This window comes from Stenella coeruleoalba (assembly GCF_951394435.1).
Source record: "Stenella coeruleoalba genome assembly, chromosome: 6".
NCBI lineage: Eukaryota > Metazoa > Chordata > Mammalia > Artiodactyla > Delphinidae > Stenella > Stenella coeruleoalba.
This window is the reverse complement of record NC_137151.1, coordinates 54,758,008-54,775,337: the sequence shown is the minus strand read 5'-3', so window position 1 is coordinate 54,775,337 and position 17,330 is coordinate 54,758,008. Positions and strand designations below refer to the sequence as shown.

The 17,330-nt window shown below is 38.0% G+C and overlaps 1 long non-coding RNA gene across 2 annotated transcripts in view; it reads right to left on the bottom strand.

Annotated features, from left to right (window-relative positions):
• The window catches only part of LOC307188051, a 165,792-nt gene extending 149,845 nt beyond the window's left edge, over positions 1–15,947 (bottom strand). For both annotated transcript variants that reach the window (XR_013828796.1, XR_013828797.1), the window contains exon 1: positions 15,795–15,947. This is a non-coding gene — a long non-coding RNA (uncharacterized lncRNA). The remainder of the gene's footprint in view (positions 1–15,794) is intronic.
• Positions 15,948–17,330: the final 1,383 nt, after the last annotated feature.

The window sequence follows — 17,330 nt, the reverse complement described above, 5'->3', positions numbered from 1 at the left end:
TCAATGGTAGGAGCAGTGAAATAAATTCCATGGAATACATTTCTGAAATCATAAGTAAGTTGATTCAAGTTTTTACCCTTTGCTGTACACAAGCAGATAGAAATGCATCTGTTAAGTGAGAAAAAGCTGTATGCTGATTGAGCATGCTTTTTAAACTCTTTAAAAATACTCAGCATATAAACTTGAGTTTGAGCTTGCTGGTGTTCTTTTTGTTAATATGTGTTCTCCTTTCTCAAAATTTTCAGTGTGTGCTGTAATTCAGAACCAGCTGCTTCTGGATTTTTCATTTGATTTACACATTACCTAAGTACGTTCTAACATTGCACATATTACCGTAAGTGGGTAAAAGTAAAACTGGTCTGAAAATGTATCCTGTGCTTTTTATACTTTTAAGTTAATACAAATACAAAGTACATCTTCATTTTTGTAGAAACTTAACATCATTTCTAAACCAGACATGTTCTTTTCTTGTGCCAATAATGCTACAAGAAGGAAAAGTAAAGGACGTTTTTACTGCTAAAAAAAACACACACTATAACATCTAAAATAAAAACTTTGCTGGATAGAATTAATGGCAGATTAGAAACTGGAAAAAAAAAGAAAATATAGTGGACTTAAAGAAAATGCAATATAAATTCTCCAAAATGAAGCATAGAGAGGAAGACAAGAAGAAGAAGAAGAAGAAGGGTCTAACATGACATACATGTGATTGGAATCCCAGGAAGAGAGAAAACAAAAAACAAGGGGGTGGGGCTTCACTGGTGGCACAGTGGTTAAGAGTCCGCCTGCCGATGCAGGGAAGGCGGGTTCGTGCCCCGGTCCGGGAGGATTCCACGTGCCGGGGAGCGGCTGGGCACGTGGGCCATGGCTGCTGAGCCTCTGCGTCCAGAGCCTGTGCTCCACAACAGGAGAGGCCACAACGGTGAGAGGCCCACGTACCGCAAAAAAAACAAAAACAAATATAAGGGGGTCGGGGTGGGGGCAGAGACATGTGAATATGTAATGGCCAAACGTTTTTCCAAATGTGAAGAAGACTATAAACCAAGACTCAAGAAGCTTGATGATCCCCAAGCAGGACAAGTATAAGGAAAACCACAGCACATCATAATCAAATTGCTTAAAAAAGAACAGTGATAAAGGGGAAACCATTACCCAGAGAAAAAAGTGATTATGTAAAGAGGAACAAAGATAAAAATTACAGCAAGTTTTTTATCAAAACCTATGAAATTGAGAAAACAATATAACAATATTTAAGTTCTGGGGGAAAATGTCAATCTAAACTTCGATACCCAGAGAAAGCATCTTTCAAAAATGAAACACTTTCATATAAGTAAAAGCTGTGTGAAGGCATTCCAGAAGAACAAGAAAAAAATTATATCAGCTGACCACTTAAATAAGGAGGACCAAAAATGGTAAATGGATAAATAGAAAAAATATTATTTTCTCACTAAAAAAGTTTTAAAGATAGCTAACTGTTTAAAGTAATAATGAAAACAATGCATTTGAAGGCTTACAATGAAAAATGTTTAACAATTATGCCACAAAAGAGAGAAGAAAGGAGATAAGTTATACAGTTCTAAAGTTCTTATGTTATATGTGAAGTTTTGTGATTTAGTTTGAAGACAGGCTGTGTTAAGTTTAAAATGCATATTGTAAAGCTTAGAGCAAACACTTTAAGAGATAAAACACATGGGTATAGCTAATTAATCAGTAGTGGGAAATAAGATGAAAGACAAATAATAAGGAATTAATTGAAAAGAAGGTAGAAAATGAGAAATAAAGAACAGAGAGGACAAAAAATCAAATTGCAAAATATTAGATTTAACCTCAAATGTATCAATAAATACACTAAATGTAAATAGTTTAAACTCTACGATTAAATGTCAGAGATTGTTGGGCTGGATAAAATAAAGCAATATTCAACTATAGGCAGTTCTCAACAAATTATCTTAAATATAAAGACATCAGTGGGTTTAAAAAAAAAGCATGGAAAAGGTATATATTGCAAATAGTAACCAAAACAAAGCTGGAATGGCTAAATTAAAACCAGATAATGTAGACTTCAAGACAAGGATCATTGCAACGGGTAAAGAGGTTTCTTTCAAAATGATAAAGGGATCAATATTTCAAGGATATAGAATAATCTTAAATGTGCATACACAAAGCTTCAGAATATATGAAGCAAAAACTGAAAGAAATGAAAGGAGAAATTAAAAAACTCACAATTACAATTAGAAACTAAAAACTCCTCTCTCAGTAACTGAGAATATGCAGATATAAAATATTTCAAAAACACCATCAAGCAAATTAACCAATTGACATGAATAAAACACTTTACCAAAAACTACAGAATACACATTCTTCTTATGTGCACATAGTTGATTCACCATTGTAGACCATATGCTGGGCAATAGAATGAATTTCAATACATTTAAAAATGATTGAAATCATACAACGTATGTTCTCTGAACAAAATGGTATTAAATTAGAAATCAATAATTAAAATTCCCAAATATTTGGAAATCACACAATCCATTTATAAGTTTAAGGAGAAATCATAAGAGAAATTAGAAAATATTTTGAATGAATAAAAATACACATATCAATATTTGTGGGATGCAGTAGTATTTAGAGGTATGCTGTCCAATATGGTTGCCACTGGCTACATATAACCATTTACATTTTAATTATTTAAAATCAATAAAATAAAAATTCATTTTCTTGGTCACACTAGCCACATTTCAAGCACTAAATAACCACATGAGGCTCGTGACCATCTTATTAAATAGTACAGAGAACAGTACCACCAACACAGAAATGTCTATTGGCCAGCACTGTCTTAGAGAAAATAATCAATCATTAAACGATTATTTTGGAGGAAAAAATGTCTGAAATCAATTATCTAAACTTATCCTTTAAGAAACTAGAAAAAGTACAGCAAAGGAAACCCAAGGTAAGCAGAAAGAAGGAAATAATAGAGTGGAAATCAATGAAATAGAAAACAAACAACAAAAAATCTCAATGAAATGAAAAGCTGGTACTTTGAAATAATCAATAAAATTGATAAACTTGAGGGTAAACAGAACAAGTAAAAGGAGAGCAGACACAGCTTACCAACATCAGAAATGAAAGGGGATTTTACTATAGATTCTTTAAAAGGGAACATTATGAACAAATTTATGCCAATAGATTTGACAAATTAGAGGAAATGAAAAAATTCCTTGAAAGGCACAAATTTCCAAAACCAACTCAAGAAGAAATAGAAAAAACTTTAAATAGCCTTATATCAGTTTAAAAAATTGAATTCCAATTTAAAACCTCTCCAAACAGAAAATATTATCAAATTGAATCCAGCAATATATCAATGGGGTAACATACCATGACCAAGTGGTATTACTGCACAAACTCATTTTAGAAATGCATAACATTTTAAACATCAATTGATATAAATCATATTAACAGAATAAAAGAAAAAAACCATATAATCGTATCAGTAGATGTAAAAACAAGCATTTGAAAAATATTAATACCAATAAAATTTCAGCAATCTAGGAATAGAAACTTTTAAGCCAAATGAAAGGCATTTGCAAACAACCTACAGCTAACTTAATGGTAAGAGATTAACTGTTTTTCCTCTAAGATGGGGAATAGGACAGGATATCACTCTTACTAGTTCTCTTCAATCGTTGTATGAGAGGTCCTAGCTAGTGCAATAAAACAAACAAATAAACAAGAGCATACATATAAGAAAAGAAAAAGTAAAACTGTCTTTATTTACAGATAATATCATTGTCTATGTACACATACTAAGAAATCCACATAAAAAAAATCTCCTACAAGTAATAAGTGAGTTTAGCAAGGTCTCAGGAAACAGTATTAATATACAAAATCAACTATATTTCTTTATTCTAGCAATAAACAATTAGGATGTGAAATTCTAAAAAAAATTAAACATTTAAAATAACATACAAAACATTGAGGAATAAATTTTTCAAAAGATATACAAGATATCTAAACTAAAAACTAAATTATCTCACTAAAAGAAATTAATAAGATCTAACTAAATGAACAGATACATATGCACTGACAGGAAGACAGTATTTTTAAGCTGCCAGTTTTCCCAAAATAGATTCAATGAAATCCCAGTGAAAATCAGAGCAGGCATTTTTGTAGACACTGACAAGCAGATTCTAAAACTCACGTGGAAATGTGAGGGACCTAAAGTAGCCAAAAGACTATACTGTAAAAAGGAAAACAGTTTGAGGTCATACACACATCTTATTTTAAGACATTAAAAAGCCATGATAAGAGAGTTTGCTGCTGGCATACAGATAGACATATAGATTATGGAACAGAAATAGACTACAGAAATAGACTATATTTATATATATGTGTGTGTGTGTATATATATATATATGTATATATATATATACAGTCATACAATTTTGGACAAAGGTGACAAGTAATTCAATGGAGAAAAAAGTTTCAACAAATGGTACTACATCTGGGTATCTATATGCAAAAAAAAAAAATGAGACTTGTACCTTATATCACAGTAAAATAAAGTAAATTGAAATGGACTATCGGCCTAAATGTGAAACCTAAAAAATGTAAAACCTATACCACTTCTAGGGGAATATATATGAGAAAGTCTTTGCCATCTTGAAGTAGACAAAGATTTTATAACTCGGCCACAAAAAGCATGATAAAAAAATTAATAAATTGGTCTTCATCAAAATTTAAAACTTCTCTTTGAAAAAATGATCTAAAGAAAAATGATAAGATGACAAAAATTGGGAGAAAATATTTACAATACATATATCTAAGAAATAATTTACATTGAAAATACATGCCAAAATTATAGAACTCAGTAATAAGAAAAAACCAATTAAAACTGGCAAAATACTTTAACAAAACCATCACAAAAAACATACAAGAGCCATTAAAGGGTGAAACATTATTAGTCACCAGGGAAATGCAAATTAAATCACAACAAGACACTTTCACTTCACACCTACTAGGATAGGTAAATTAAAAAGGACTGAGAATGGCAAGTGCAGGAGAGAATGTGGGGCAACTGAAACTTGCATACTTTTTTTAGGTGGAATGCAACATGATATTGGCATTTTCTTATAAAGGTACACTTAACATATGATACACTTAACATGATTCAGCAATTCTACTGCAGAAGAAATGACGACATATATCCACACACAGACTTGTACATAAGTGTTTACGGTAGATTTATTCATAATGGCCAACAACCAAATGCCCAACATCTGGTAAATGGAGAAACAAATTGTAATACCTTCATAAATAGACTACTGCACAGCAATGAAAAGGATGAAACTATGGTGCACACACAACATGGATAGTCTCAGAGACATTATGTTGAGAGGAAAAAAAAAACCAGAAAAGAATACACACTGTAGGATTACATTCATATGAAACTCCAGAAAAGACAAATCCAATCTACGGTGACAGAAAGTAGATCAATGGTTACCTATGCTGGGATTGTGAGGTAAGGGTTGACTAGGAAAAGGTACAAGGCTACCTTTTCTGATGATGGAAATGCTCTATAACTTCACTGTGATGGTGGATCCACATGTATATACACTTTTCAAAACTCATCACCAGCACAGTTAAAATGTATGCATTTCATTGTATGTAAAATGGACCTCAACAACATTGATTAAAGGACTAAGTTAAAATTGAAAGGGTGTGACAAGTGGAGAGACAGAAAAGGAAGATGAAAAGCAATGTGTGAAATAAGAGGAAAAAATATGACTGGGTTAGGAAAAGGAAGAGGAAAAAGTAAATTGAAGAAAACAAAGGGGTAAAATGGAGGTGGTCTCAAATTAACTCTTATAGCATTCACTTCTATGGGCTTGGCCCTTTACTCTTCCCTAAATCCTCATAACACCTTGCATGTTAAAGATAATTACCCTCATTTCATTGATATGGAAACTGAGACCCTGATAGTTCAAATGTTTTTCCATATTTTCACATTGGCTCCCAAACTGTGTCTACTGTATGATACTAACATCCTTTGGAAGTCAGTTTTCATTGGGTGGGTTCTCCAGATGCCGAGATGGAGTTTGCATACAGAGTATTTATCAGGGATCATCCTCTGTGAGAGGCAAGAGGAAGAAGTAGGACTGGGCAGAGGGAGAAGTCAAACTATAGTGCAGGCTCAACAAAGCCTCTGCCAGCACTGGGGGAACACTGAAGAGTATATGGACCCTCAGAGTCTGCCATGTGGCGTTCGCTGTCATGCAGGTCTGTGGGAGGACACCGACCTTTCACTGAAGTGATTCCAAAACAAGAAAGGAAGGTAAAAGGAATTATATTAATGACTATAATAACAAAAACAGTAGTGAATATGTTTTATGTGCTAGGCATGGTCCAAAGCATGTTTTAACTCATTTAAAACTCACAACAACCCTCCCAGGTACATACCATTTTTAATCTCCACTTGATATTTAAAAACTGAGGCAGAGAGAGATTTAGTGTCTAGTCTCAGGCTATACAGTAGAAAGTAGAGATACGAGGACAGGGTTCCATAGTCTGTCCTCAGACTGTGCTCTCCCAGAGTCAAAAAGACACCCAGCCCTTTTCAGCGACATACTCTAGATATACTTGATCAAGTGCTACCTGGAGTCTCACAGCTCCTCAAGGAAAAGCCTCTTATCGATAGCCTCAGGTTGCTCTTCCATCTGAAACAAGAACCTTCTAATTAAATACATCTTTCTCCTCAGGCAATTGGCTCTGAGCCACTTGGCCTTGAAGCCAACATCTTTGCACATAGGAGCCTCCTACAGAAAGGCTTTCAAAAGTGAGGGAAAAGTTCTAACTAAAGCAAAGAGCCACCTTGAGGAAAACCAGAGTGAATTTACTTTTAATTTGAAATGAAGGGGTTTTGGGTGCTGATACTCTGCCTCCACCAGGCCCAGATTGGTCTGCAATACAATCTGACTCTTGAATACTTAAAAATAGAGATAATTGAACGCCCCACGCTGTGATGTGAGGCCTTTAAATTCAGTGCTGAATTCAGTGGTGGGAGTGCTGATTTGCATTAACTTAGTCATGCCCACCTCATCAACTTAGGTAACTGATGTTAGGTCCCTAGAGTTTCCTAGGAACGCTTAGGTTCCTAGGAACACACTAGACCAGAAATCAGATTTAGATTTTATTCCTAGTTCTGCATTTAAGTAGCTCTGTGACCTTAGACAACTCACTCAGGTTTTTGGGTTTCAATTCCTTCATCCACAGACTTTGGGGCTTGGATTGAATAATTGTTAATTCTGCAATTCTCAGAGATCAAACAGGGAACTTAAAGAAGGCTTGAGTATAGGAGCTAAAAGGCTTTAATTGGAAAACTGTCTTTCCATAAAACATTTATCTGGGGCTCGCTTCATAACTATAGGGGCACAGTCCCTTCTTTTACCCCACAATAAGCCTCTTAAAGCAAGCAGAGTCCTCAACATTCTTATGTTGAGATAAATGAGGTAACAGACAAGCCCTATAGAGGAGTCGACACATTGTCAAGAAGCAGCATGATTTGTGGGAAGAGTGAGAATTGGTAGAGCATTCTAGCAGAGCTCTGCCATAACTTATCTTACCTTCCTCATTGTTAGACAGGCTTCACGATAACTGTGTCCTCCCAGTAGAAAGGATCAGAGAACAAAAAGAAAGAAGGAAAAAAAGAACTCTTAGGGAGTAAATTTTGCCTATAAAATGATTTGAGCTCAAGAACAAAGAAAAAAGTGTTTGCTTCAATAAGTGTGTAGGATGTATTTTGAATTCACTAGGTTTCGTTCACCTAAACAGAAGGAATGTATAGAGCATGGCTACCTTCAACTCCAAAGAAAATTAAAGGGATAAAAGGGAAAACTGGACCGGGTCTTCTATAGACCAGCTTCCCCATTTTACTGTTAGGGAAATTGATGGCCAGAGAGAGAAAGTGACTTGTACAGATTTATGCAGAAAATTAGCTACAGGTCTATTACTAGGACATGAATCTACATTCATTTACTTATTCAGCAAATATTTATTGGCCCCTAGATGGGAAAGACCCTATCCCACTCTTGTGGGGAGGCAATCAAAAATCTCATACATAAATGTAGGATTAGAACTGTGACAAGTGACCCAAAATGAGGCACACAATGCTATGAGAACATGTAATAGAATCTGGCCTGCCCACAGACCCAAGAAACTCTTCTTTGAGGTTTAAGCAGGCAAAGAGGGAGGAAAGGAAAGTGTATTCCTAATAGACACAATAGCATGAATAAAAGGCCCTGGTGCAGAAGGAAACATGGCATGCTTTAGAAGTTTAGAAAAACAAAAAGCTGAAGCACAGAGAAGGGTGGGAAGGATGGCAAGAGAGAAGACTGGAGGGGGACTTTGAAGGTAGACCATGAAGCTATGAAGGTCATGTTCATTTATTCATTCATTCACTTATTCATTCTTATATCACTGATTTATTCATTCAACAATATTTTTGAGCATCCATCAAGAATCAAGTATTGTTCTGAGCACCGAAGTTTGAACAATGAACATAATAAAGTCCCTGCCATCATGTGGGTTACATGGGGAGAGAGACAAAGATAATAAATACATAAATTAAAATATAATGTGTCAGGTGGTAACAGGTGCCATGAGAATAAATGAAGCAGGGAACAAATAATGGTGGTGTGAAGTGTTATTTGACAAACGGTGACAAGGGAAGATTTCTTTTTTTGTTAAGATAAATTTTTAGCAAAAGGTAGAAGTAAAGGAGAGAACCATTTAGCTCTAAGAAGAAAGAGCGTTCCAAGTAGAGGAAATGGCTCAGGCAAAGGTCCTGAGGTGAGAACATACTTAGAATATTTAAAACAGCAGAGAAGCCAGTGTTCCTGGAACACAGACAGGAAAGGGAAGAGTGAGGATCTGAGAAGAGATCTTAGAGGAGCAGGTTATAGGGTCTTGGAACTGAAGTAAACTGCTTGACTTTGACTCTAAATGGAATGGGAAGTCCTTGGAGCATTTTGAACATAATAATATGATACGACTTATGTTTTAGAAGGATCACCCTGGCAGCTCTGTGGACATAGACTGTAAGAGTGTAAGGGTAAAAAAGAGAGAGAACAGTTGGCAATCTAGATTAATAATCCAGGTTAAACATGATGGTGGCTTTGATGGGGGTGGTAGTAGGAATGGCGAGGAGAGGTCAGATTCTGGATGTGTTTCAAAGATGGAGACTACGTGATATACAAGTAAATTGGATGAAGGGTGTTAGACAAAGAAAATGAGTCAAGGATAACTCCAAGGGCTTGACCTGAACCACAGGCTGAATGGAGTTGCCATTCACTGAAGAAGGGGAGGCCACCAGGCATTTTAAGTTGGGGAGGGGGGAACAGCCTGATCACACTTGTGGGTCCCAAAGATCACTCAGGCTGCAGTACAGAGAATGCGTTGGAGATGACCAAGGGTGGATCTGAGGCACCTAGACAGGAGGCTAAATAGGTAGTGCAGACAAGAGAGTCATTAGTGGACCGTCCATGAAATTTTTTTGCTATTTTAACAGCTTAATTTAGTAGTTATAGATGTAAACTTACGAATACTAGAAAAAATAAAACACACCAACCCTGTGACTTCAGAAAATTGCTAGGAACAGAGAAATATAGTACCTTAAGTTTGATCTAAGAAATAGATTTAGTAAATAATGGGATAGTTGGTACTTGGAAATGGAAAAAAAATGTGATAGCGGTATTCAGACACTAAAGTTTGAGGAAAATAGACTATATTACACTGCCAGTTTGATAAGCCTCACTGGTTAAGTGAGGTTTTTTTGGAGTGAGTCATACTTTGGGGTATACAACCAGCACATAAGCTAAATCATCCCACACTGTCTTGGGAAATTTCCTTTACTTGAACTGCAGCCATGCTTATTCGGTGTGACTCAGTCACCTGGGTATGGCAAACGGGACCAGGAAGGAACCAATGAGATGCTCTCTTCTGGAATTCAGATTTATGATAATGACAGCAAGCTAGTTTCTGTGGATACACTGAATGAGAATCTGTAAACCCAGGAGCTGGGGGTGGTTGTTGTCTGTTCTGTGGTCTGGAGAGGCAAAGGAAGCTGGCCACAAAGAGAAATAAGAAGGAAGCAGATATATAGAGATGGTGAGATAAGAGACAGAGAGGACTGAAAGATTTTCAGTATCTCATTCTTGTCTTCTCCTGAGGCCCGGCAGCCTTTCTGTATTGGATGCCTGAGACATTCTTTTACAGTGATAATAAGTACAACTTTTAAATTTAGCTCTTTCAATAATTTTTCATACTTGCTACCAAAGTGTTATACCTAACGGCTATTTCCACAATTTAGAAACAGAGGATAGAAGCTTTTTCTTTAGAATAAAGAACCACCTAGGGAACTCCTGGAGTTCCTGTATCCAAACTCATCATTCCAACAAAAAGAAAGTTCTAAGTTGTCCAGTTTGGGGATAGAGGATTCACATGGCTTTGAACTAGCTTACAAAACCAGTAAAAAAAAAAAAAATGAGTCTAACAGACAGAAGTAAGCCAACATTGGTTGAGAGAGAAATTAAGAGACGATGCCACAGTAATTCCATTTAGGAAGAAGAAAGAATGAGAGAACCGTAGAAAGAAATCAGTGATGAGGTTTCAAAGAAATTATTGTAAAAGAGAAATTTTATCAAAATAAAAGTTATTTGCAAACATTGAAAAATATCAGAAGACTTCACAAAAAATCACTGTTCGAATTTCCACACTGTATGAGTAAGGGAAATCATATCAAATTGAGAAGTCTATTCCCAGATGAAGCAATCTTTTGATATTTTTGCTTAAAAAAACGCTATAAAGCATTGTACTAGATTCCCTCACCTCATCCCTAACACTACCTTATCCTCCTCTGCTATGACCACTTTCTCTCTTCTCCCCAAAAATCTCAAAAGGAAAAAACGTGTGGCTGACAGAAACATAATAGAGCCCAGCAGAATATAAGAAATTGCATACAGAGAGAAGATCAAGATGCTGGAGCAGAAAGACGTGGACCTGACCTCCCCCGACAAGCACCTAAAAATTACATCTACATATGGAACAATTCTCACTGAAAACTGACTGGAAATTGGCAGATAGATTCCTGTACAACCAAGGTTGTGAGAAAGATCCACATGCAATCTGGGAGGAAGGGAAGAGAAGTGATCAGGTCAGGCAGGACCTGTGACCCTGGGTGGAGACTCCGAGGAAAAGGGAAATTACACAGGTGGAGATCCTCCCTGAGGAGTGAGTGGTTCAAGCCACATACTGGGCATCCCAGTCCTGGGGTCTGACACAGGGAAGACAAGCCCCCTTGGCTGGTGGGACTAACAGCAGGCTGTGGGAAACCTGGACTCCACTCCTGAGGAGCACACTTACTTGCTCCCGAAGCAGAGCAGAGAGGACGGATTGAAGACTGTCCGGGAGGCTGGCCACTTTCCTGGGACTGCCCTGGTGTGCACGCCAGCCTGAGCCGAGCAAATGCTCCAGCCTCACTTGCTTCACGATGCAGCTCCACGCTGGTGTGAAGGCTCAGCTGTGAGACGCAGAGGCAGCTCAAACCCAAAGCAGTGTCTGAGTAGGGAGAGGCAGTCTTTACTGGTGCTTACACAGGTAGCAGGCCACAAGCAGCCCTGATCTCCGTCTGTGGCCAGACCACCACAGCTTGCACTCCAGCTTACCCTGAGAGCCCACACAGGCCTTGCCTGCCCTATAGTGCAGCTCCAAACCAGGGCAGGGGTGGCAGAGGCTGAAAGGAGAGCTCAGCTGTGAGTGACAAAGAAGGCTTGGACCCAAAGCAACGTCTGAGCAAGGCAGGGGCGGCCTTTACTGGTGCTTACACAGGCAGCACATTAGAACCACTGTGGGTCTCTGACCCCAGCTGGACCACCAGTCTGCACCCCAACCCATGCTAAGCACACACACTGGCCCCTCTTGCTCTGGGGCGATGGTGTCGGTGCTGGGAGTGAGGACAACACACATTTAAAGGGAACTGAGCCAGTTCAGAACTGACCCTCAGGGCTTCTGCCCCAGCAACCTGGGACCCAATCCCACCCTCAGTAGGGCAGTGATGGCCACTGAGCAGAGGCGAAGCCTCACCTCACACCTGGTTCTGGCCTTAGTCCCTCCATCTCCAGCCCTACCTCCTACCAAGGTGATAGATGCCAGCACACCCTGAGGAAAGATGTGACTTGTGTCAAATCCAGCTCTCCTACCAAAGTCACTGGGCACACACAGACTGAATAGGGACACATTCACATAAGGACACAACTTCAACACTGCAATGGTAACTGTTTCACCTAATTTCATGGAGACAGGGAAAGTTAAGCAAAATGAGAAGAATGAGGAGTTTGTCTCAACTGAAAGAGCAAAAGGGCAAAAAATCCTGAAAGAACAAATAATGAAACAAATAAACAATTTACCAGATAAAAAATTCAAAACATTTGTAATAAGAATGCTAACTTAATTAGGGAAAATAATAGCTTAATATGGTGAGAATTTTGACAAAGAACTAGAAAATATAAAAACGAACCAGTTAGAACTGAAGAATACAATAACTGAAATGAAAAACACACTGGAAGGAATTAACAGCAGACTAGGGGATACAGAAGAACTTGTAAGTGATCTGGAAGAAAGGATAATGGAAATCAACCAATCAGAACAGCCAAAAGAAAAACAAATTTAAAAAATGAAAATAGTTTAAGGGATATATGGGACAACAGCAACTATACCAATATTCACACTAAAGGGGTCCCAGAAAGAGAAGAGAGAGAGAAGGCAATCAAAAATATATTTGATAAAATTATGGTTGAAAACTTCCCAAACCTAAAAAGGGAAACAGATATCCAGGTACAGGAAACACAGAGGATCCCAAACAAGATGAATCCAAACAGACTCACACCAAGACATATCATAATTAAAATGGCAAAATTTAGTCAAAGGAAAGAGAGAAGTCTAAAGGCAGCAAGAGAAAAACAAAGAGGCATATACAAGGAAATTCCCATAAGGCTATCAGCTGATTTCTCTGCAGAAACTGTAGGCCAGAAGAGAGTGGCATGAATATATCCAAAGTGCTGAAAGGGAAAATCCTGCAACCTAGGATACTCTACCCAGCAAGAGTACCATTTAGAATTGAAAGAAAAGTACCACATGATCCAGCAATCCCACTCCTTGGCATATATCCAGAAAAGATGAAAACTGTAATTTGAAAAGATATATGCACCTCAGTGTTCATAGCACCACTATTTACAATAGCTACACTTGGAAACAACCCAAGTGTCCATCAACAGACAACTGATTTAAGATGATGTGATAGATACACAATGCAATATTACTCAGCCATAAAACAGAATGAAATATTGCCATTTGCAGCAACATGGATGGACCTAGAGACTATCCTACTAAGTGAAGTAAGTCAGATAGAGAAAGACAACTATTATATGATATCACTTATATGTGGAATCTAAAATATAATACAAATGAATCTATATACAAAACAGAAACAGATTCTCAGACACAGAAAACAAACTTATGGTTACCGAAGGGGAAAGGGGGGAGGGATAAATTAGGAATATGGGATTAACAGATACAAAGGACTATTCATAAAATATATAAGCAACAAGGATTTACTGTATAGGACAGGGAATTATATTCAATACCTTGCAATAACCTATAATGGAAAATAATCTGAAAAAATACATAACTGAATCACTTTGCTGTACCCCTGAAACTAACACAATATATCAACTATACTTCAATAAAAAAATAAAAAATAGAATTGAAGGAGAGAGAATTTCTCAGACAGGCAAAAATTAAGTGTTCATCAATATTAAACCTACCCTAAAGGAAATGTTAAAGCGTCTTCTCTAAGTGGAAAAGAAAAGACTATAACAAGAAGTAAGAATTTATAGGAAAGGAAAAATCCCATTGGTAACGGCAAATATATAGTAAAGGCTGAGAATCAACCCTTTAAATAAGCTAGTACGAAGATTAAAAGACAAAAAATTGTAAAATCAGCTATGACTATAATAATTAGTAAAGGGATAAACATAGAAAATATGACGTTAAAAACACAAATGTGGGGGAGGGCAGAAAAAAATTGTAGAAATTTTAGAATGTCTGAATTTAAAGGACTACCTGTTTAAAACAAGTAGATATAGTTATGGTCAATATATATAAACTGGTAACCACAAATGAAAAACCTACAATAGATACACAAAAACTAGACAGAAAGGAATACAAGCATACCACTAAAGAAAATCATCAAACCACAAGGTAGGAAACAAAAAGAAGAATAACAGAGAAGAACCAAAAAAACCCCCCAGAAACCAAATAATAAAATGGTAATAAGTACATCACTATCAATAATTACTTTAAATGCCGATGGATATATATACAATGGAATATTACTCAGCCATAAAAGGAATGAAATTCTGCCCTTTTCAACAATGTAGATGGACCTAGGGATCACTATGCTTAGTGGAATTAGAGAAAGACAAATACTGTATATTATTACATACATGGAATCAAAAAATAAAACAAAAAATGTACATAACAAAACAGAAGACTCACAGCTATAGAGAAAAAACTAGTAGTTACCAGGGTGAAGAGGGAAGGGGGAGGGGCAAGATAGTGGTATGGGATTAAGAGACACAAACTACTATATATAAAATAAATAAGCAACAGGATATATTGTACAGTACAGGGAAATATAGCCATTATTTTGTAATAACTTTAAATGGAGTATAATCTATAAAAATATTGAATCAGTATGCTGTGCACCCGAACTTAATATAATATTGTAAATTAACTATACATCAATTAAAAAAATTGCAAACAGGTTATAAAATGTAAGTCAATGACCTATTTTTCCACTACAGGTAAAACTCACATATTTTCTTTTGTTTGTTCATCAAGATGAAAAATAGAAAGAAAAACAATGAGCTATGTTACTTAATTGACATCAGATTTAAAAGTTTATGCAAAATTTTGAAAATTTTCTCTTAAAAACAATCCATCTGAGAAATACCAACCAAGACAATTTTTTAAAATAAAATGTATTTAGGGAGAGATCTATCACAACTGCATCCAGTGCTTGTGCACTGCCTGTGATGGGCCTCAAGGACGGAATGGAAGAAATGATGGGGTTACAGCAGTCCAGGATGGGCTGGGGCTAGGATGGTGCAAGACTGAGGGACGGGATAGGATGGGCTGTGGAGTACATTTCTCTCTTTTTTTTTTTTTTTTTGCGGTACGCGGGCCTCTCACCGCTGTGGCCTCTCCCGCTGCGGAGCACAGGCTCCGGATGTGCAGGCTCAGCGGCCATGGCTCACGGGCCCAGCCCCTCCGCGGCATGTGGGATCTTCCTGGACCGGGGCACGAACCCGTGTCCCCTGCATCGGCAGGCGGACTCTCAACCACTGCGCCACCAGGGAAGCCCCTCGATCATTTTTTAAAAGCTGAAAATGCAGTGTTTCGTTTGGAGGACTACAAAATAGGTAGATGTGAACATCCAAAACGCCACACTGTTAAAATGGCTGCATCAAAATGTCTCCTGCCCATTCCACTAGGTAGTAATTAACAGCGGGACCACTCGGAGGCTGCAGTCCGGTCAGCAATAAGTTAGAACTGACTCTCACATGTGTTTTATTTCACCTGCACAGCATTTTTCAAAAAACGTGATCACCATATTTTAAAAACGTGGCAGGACAGTGGCCACGGAAGTCAGAATCCGCCAAGGGTGTGTAACAACTCACCTGCTGAATGAAGTAGCCCTGAAATTGGATGGCGCTGGAGCGTCGGACCCACATTCACCATTGCTGGCAGTCCGGAAGTACAGGAGACGGTCGCGGGCTGCGACGCAGTTAACGCGCGCGGGGCGTAGGCGTCCTCGTGCGTGCGTGCTCCTCGCTGCGTGCCCCTCCCACCGCCGCCGCTGCTTCCGGAAGCCCCACGGACGCTAGGCTGCCACTAGTAGGAGGGCTGCGGCAGTGAGCCTTGAAGCCTGGGGCATGGGCCACAGGTGAAGCCACCGCAGGTGCAGATCTTGGGGCTAGTAGCAAATAAAAAACAATTAAAATTAAAACTGTGAAGATTTCAATATAAAATTTGGATTTTAAACTTCTCTTGGAAAACAGAATATTGATACTCTGGGCCCTTATTCTCAGATGACATTAATTGACTGGATCTGAGTATAGGCTGCCGGGTTTGGGTGGGGCACCCTCCCTTCATTCCACTAGGCACCAGGGCTCCATTTTGGCTCACTTCTCTCATTTCTGTACCTGCCTGCTTCCTCTAGGCACCTCAGTTTGCAAACGCCTGGCCCGGAGCCTAGAGCCCTGCGGTGAGGGATGTAAAGATCCCGTAAAGTGAGGCAGCTGCTACTTTTTCCCAGGTATGTAACCATGTGATGGTTCAGTGATGCCACATCTTCCAATTTTTCAAGCAAAGTTGGAAATTTGTATTTTTATGTAAAGCCTTTCCATTTTTAAATACGAGTTCATTCTTTTCACGTTGACAACCAAATAAGACGCATCTGTGAACCATCAGCCTATGCCTGCCAGCTTGCCATTCTTCCCTGAACTGTGGGACAGAGGTCTGCATCAGAAAGCCCATGATATTCTTTCTAGCTGCCCTACCTTTGCTCCATTTCCAGAAGTGCTGGTGTAGAAGTTAAAGTGTGGTTTTCCAAGGGCAAATATAGTTCAATTGAATTCAACAGGCACATTTACCAAGCATTCACCGTATGGAAGGCTCTGAGCTAAGCACCATGAAAAGGGTAGATATACAAATGGGACAAAGCCAAATACCACCTTTAAGGAGTTGTCAATCAACCACATCTTTGACACCACTGACAAATAAGTAGAGTTTGTGTTCAGCTACCTTGCTCCCTCATTCCCGTATTGCTTTTCCCTTATGGAGCTCCCACAGATGCCAGTGTTCTCTGTTACTCTGGTGCTCCTTTCTAATGCTTCACAACTATTTCTATTTCTGCTACGACTACTACCATTAGCAGTAACCACTACAGTACACTACAAGTACCACTACAACAAGTATTACTGCTCCTACAACTACTGTTACCATCGTATAGTGTGTCTTTGTGTTAAGCACTTTATATGAACAATTTCTAATGTTCACACAATCCTAGAAGATAGGTCCTATTATACCCATTAACAAATGGCGCAATTAAGTTAATCAACTTTCTTGAGGTCACACACAGTGTTATATTTTGATTTACAATAAGAAATATATATTTGGTCTTCATCCCCACTCCTGATACAGAGCTCCCAAAA